This window comes from Hevea brasiliensis, chromosome 4, assembly GCF_030052815.1.
Source record: "Hevea brasiliensis isolate MT/VB/25A 57/8 chromosome 4, ASM3005281v1, whole genome shotgun sequence".
NCBI classification, from domain to species: Eukaryota; Viridiplantae; Streptophyta; class Magnoliopsida; order Malpighiales; family Euphorbiaceae; genus Hevea; species Hevea brasiliensis.
This window is the reverse complement of record NC_079496.1, coordinates 23,639,512-23,644,995: the sequence shown is the minus strand read 5'-3', so window position 1 is coordinate 23,644,995 and position 5,484 is coordinate 23,639,512. Positions and strand designations below refer to the sequence as shown.

Here is a 5,484-nt window from a genome sequence, read left to right as displayed (position 1 = left end):
ATATTCCTTAAAATAGAAGTCACATTGATATATAAAATATAAACTAAATGAGACTATGCAATAAAGTCTAAACTCCTATACATAAATATCCTATAAAATAATTAATTATACTAATACTTATTTTACATTAGATTTAGAATCGAAAGTTCATCATGCTTCCAATCATCATCTAAGATTTTAATGTGCAATAAATTTAATATAATTATGTATGGAACTATAATATAAATTACTTAAATTTAAGATTAAATAATAATATATTCAAATACCTAATATTGAAATATTCAATAAGACACACATACACACACATATATATATGTCTTGTCTCACAGGCAATTACATAAAGACAACATATTGTTTAACATACAAATAAAATAAACATAAAGTGCAAAATAGAAACTAATAAAGCTATGCAATCTCAGGAAAGGCATAGAATGAAGAATATCCAAATACAATTCAAAAAATAGCTCATAGTCAACTCTAGGCAGAATCTATTTGATTAAATTTTATCTTTTACCATCTCATATAGACAATCAAATGGAACGACTCATAGTCTTCCTTGCTATGCAATTAATATATTTTTTGACAAAATCAATAACAAATTGCCTGTAGGATCTATTAATATTATGATCTAACTAATGCCACAAAATGTCAACTATACCTCTTTGATTGGGTGTGGGTAAAGCTTATCTTAATGCTTTATGTCTTTCCACATCAATTAACAGAACCCCTTTCATACTATGCGATGAATCAACCCATTTACCCTAACAACATGCCTCACTAGACACTCCAAGTCATCCACTATATTTAGGTCCATAGGCAAATTAATTAAACTATTATCTAAGCCGATCACTTTATACCATTATGGTAAAGTGAATATATTCTTACATATCCTCATAATATGCAAAGGGACATAAAGAAGACCCGCTTCTTCAACTACTAGAATTTTTAGAAATCTTATGTTTTATTAGAAATTTGGGAGACCCACATCTCTCTCATTTCTAACCAAATTATGCATACAATATACTGTTAAAAAAGTTGTATAATTCTACTTTCTAATGGTAAAAAGTATGTAACAAAAAGCAAATCATATAGAGAGATATAGCCACTCAACATGGGGTTCGCGACCATGTTCAAAATTTTTAAAATTTTAACGTGATTTTTTCTCAATTTTGGAGACTTATATCTTCCTTATTTCTCAACAAATTAAGCATAAAATATACTGTTGAAAGGCTAGAAAAAACTACTTTCTAATGGTACCAATTATATATTTTAAATGAAATTGCACAGGAAGATATTAAGGCCCCAAAATAGGGCTTGTGACCACTATTACAAAAACTCCAAAACTTTTAAAAAAAAAAAATCCATAACTGATATGAATCATTTCTAACATACTAAGCATATTATAACATATAAAAAAACTAGGAAACAAATAACATAGCTCTGATACCAATGAAAAAAAAAACTCAATTTATGGATTCAAATACATGGATTATAACCTATGTTCATACAACCCTAAGATTTATACCATATTTGTTTCACTAGTCTAAAGATAATCATATGCAAACATGAATTTCTAATTTACACAATCTAGATGAGTACCTTAGAATTGCATTAATTAATGCTTCATAAACTTATTGAATTGAGAGTTTTATGCAAGAACAAAATCAATCTACCAAATGCAAACACACTACACATTTTCTTTTGTTCCACGGTTTACTAATAAGAGCAACCAAGAATGCTTCTTGGTTTTTGTCTTTTTCTCACTTAAAAGAATATGGCTTTATGGCCTTCTTTTTATGCCATCGAAGTGAGCCACCCTTTTGGTTAAAGCATATGTCTTTTTGCATGGCAATGTAACTGCCCCGTAGTTACATAATTTCTTCTCTTATTTTATTTTATTTTATTTTTTTAACTAAAGTATAATAATAATAATAATAATAATAATAATAATAATAATAATAATAATAATAATAATAATAATAAAAGATTTGGGTTGACCCTCATGGATGTCCCAAATTTCTTCATTCATTTATTCAATTAACTTTAAATTTGGCACACATTAGAGTTAGTTTACAAAATTATAAATCATCAAAAGAACTATCATTCTTTTATACTAATGGATCTATTTGTGTTGTATAATTTATTTAATGAAAAATAAAATAAAGAAAAAAAATATTATTTAGTCCCTATATTTAATAAAACTAATTAATTGGTCCCTCTATTTTAAAAACTATACTATTTAGTTCATATATTTTACTTTCATTAAATTATTTATTCCCTCTGTTAATTTTTTTGTTAGTCAACGCCTGTTAAACTATTATTTAGTCCCTCTATTTTGGTGAAACTAATTAGTTAGTACTTATATTTTGAAAAATATATTAATTAATATTTATAATTTGATTATATTAACTATTTAGTCTCATAATTATTTTTTTAATACCTAAACTACTATAATTCTCTTCTCCTATTTCTCTTTTACCCTCTTTTATTTCTCTCTCCCACTGTTTCTTCTCTTCTGCACCCACATCTTTTTGCCCTTATTCTCTCCATGTTTTTCATCTTTTGATAAAAAAAAAAATAGCACAAGTTGTCTGTGCAAAAAGGCTAATTAATCAATTCCCCTATATTTCTAAACAATCAAGGAAAATTATTTTCTAATAGAGAATATAAAATAATGTCCAAGGAATTGAATGAAAATACTTGAACAATTTAAACAAATATGTAAATTCATATTTGGTTTCTACATAGCAAAATTTTCATTTTTATCTAAGAATATATTTTTAAAATATTGTGTTTTTCAAAATACAAAGACTAACTAATTAGTTTCAGTAAAATAATGAGACTAAATAATATTATTTTTAAAAATACAGGGATTAATTAATTAGTTTCCTTAAACTAATGGGACTAAATAATAGTTTGACTGGCATTGACTAATGAAAAATTTGACAAAGGGCCTAAATAATTTAACAAAAGCAAATATAGGAATTTTTCAAAATACAGGAATAAGTTGTTAGTTTTATCAAAATACATGGATTAAATAATAATTTTTCCTAAAATAAAAATACATATTTATAAATATGTGTGCACTTTTATATAAGGATTAATTGCATCAATCGTACCTCTATTTTGATTTTATTTTTCATTTCAGTTACTTATTTTTAATTTTCTTAAAATAGAGAGACTAAACAGAAGTTTGACTGGCATTGACTAGTAAAAAATTTGACAGACTAAATAAGCAAAAGCAAAATATAAAAACTAAATAGTATATTTTTCAAAATACAATAATAATTAGTTAGCTTTATCAAAATATAAGAACTAAATAGCAATTTTCCTAAAATAAAAATACATATGTATAAATATGTGTGCAATTTTATATAAGAATTAATTGCATCATTCGTACCTCTATTTTGATTTTTTTTCATTTTAGTTACCAATTTTTAATTTATTAAAATAAAATCTCTCAACTTTAATTTTACCTTAAATAAGTCACTTTAACTTGTTAATACTAGTTTATAGGTTTTTATCCCCCCCACCCCCTCTCTCTCTCTCTCTCTCTCTTAGATTCTCTCTTTCAATTTTTTTATAGTTAAATTAATTTATATTTATTATTAATTTAAATTTTATTAAATTAATTATTTTAAGGACCATGACTGATTATTTTATTAAATTTATTAATAAAATAATTTATTAATTTATATTTTATTAAAATGATCAGTATAGAATTTTAAATAATTAATTTAATAAAATAATCATTCTTTTACTATTCATTTTTTTTTACCATAATAATATACTATATCTTTAATAGAATCTTCATGTCGTTTTATCCTAGGCAATTGTCATCGTGGATTCCTCGCTCTCCCCCGATAACTCATGTTAATTTTATTTTTGATAAACAGTATGTTTGTGATCTAATTACTCTGCATACTCTTTTTTTAATACCAGAAAAATAAACTTTTATAGTACTTTATTTCCTTATTATTAAGCTGGGAAAGTTTTAAAATTTATCAAATTTAAAACACCATTTTGAAAATTTTTTGTATTAGTTTAATAAAAATGCTATAAACGCAATAATAACTTATTTTTATAAATAAATATTTAATAATATATGATAATAATAAAGATTATAAAATAAGTTAATTATCGACCCTCATGTGTTATGCAGATTGTAGTTTCGTATATCTTTAAAAACTTTTCAATAACAAATTCTGGTAACTAGTTCGTCCACCCAACAACTCAATGCATACACCGATGCCGATTGGGGCAGCAGCTTAACTGACCGTAAATCGACATCTGGTTATGCTATTTTCTTGGGCAACAACTTAATCAGCTAGAATTCTTTTAAACAGAAGACAGTAGCTAAATCTCCCACCTAGGCAGAGTACCGAGCCATTGGTGCGGCAGCCGCAGAACTTACTTGGCTTCAATCTCTACTTCAAGAGATTCAAGTGCCGATGTCCAGCCCACCAAACCTATGGTGTGACAATATTGGTGCTACTTACCTCTCCGCGAATTTGGCGTTTCATGCTCGGACGAAACACATTAAAGTTGATTTCCATTTCGTTCGAGACAAAGTTGCAAAACGGGAATTATGTGTTAAGCTAATTTCATCCAAGGACTAGTTTAGCAGATATTCTAACCCAGCCTCTGACCTGCCAACGTCATGAGCTTCTTCGACATCACTTCACAATTCGAGCAGTTCCTGCATCGAATTGAGGGCGCATGATAAGGCTGACGTATATCCTATCCACTATCCTTGTATATCTGTAACACTTGTCCGTATCTCTTGTAACAGATTGATTATCTTTTGTACCCGATAAGTTAGATAGCTCTCATCTTGTTATCTTAAAGCTGTATTTATATGTGATTTGATTAATGAATTGAAATAGCTTTTCGATTCAAAGATTCTTCACAAACTCCTTGAAAAACAATACTACTAGACCTCACAAAGCTAACCAAGAAACTCCTTGGAAGCCCAGTTCCCATAAGGGTGGTGAGTAAAGAAATAACTACAATAGCTTGGAGAAGCAAATGGTATTGCCCTTCCAGACCCTTGTGATTTGATGAGTAGACATGGAAGAGAAAAAAACTGCTGCCCAAAAGCTACTGCTCCAAGAAGCTGTGTTAGACTAGGTTGAGCTTTAGGCTTAAATCTGTCAAGAAGTATTGCACAAGTTGCATAAGCCAAGAAAAGCATTGAAATTGAAGAGTGCTCAAAGTTTCTGAGATGATTTGATGTTGTTGTTCCATCAGGATCAAAGGGTTGGTGTCTCTTAGGACCAATGAAAGCTCCGTGGAAATGGAGATTGAGCTTCTTGCCATGATCAAGAAAAGCTCCAAGTACCTTAGTTTTGATGTGGGAAACCAAGGAGAAGATATGTAGGAGTTTGGATGTAGAGAATAGAGTTTAATGTCATTAAAGAAATGCCATTAACCTAGTGCAAGGCAAGCTATGCCTGGTAATACATGCCCCATTAGACTACCCAT

The 5,484-nt window shown here is 28.2% G+C and overlaps 1 pseudogene; it reads right to left on the bottom strand.

The window, feature by feature from the left end:
- Positions 1–4,869: 4,869 nt before the first annotated feature.
- Positions 4,870–5,484, bottom strand: LOC110672010 (uncharacterized; annotated as a pseudogene).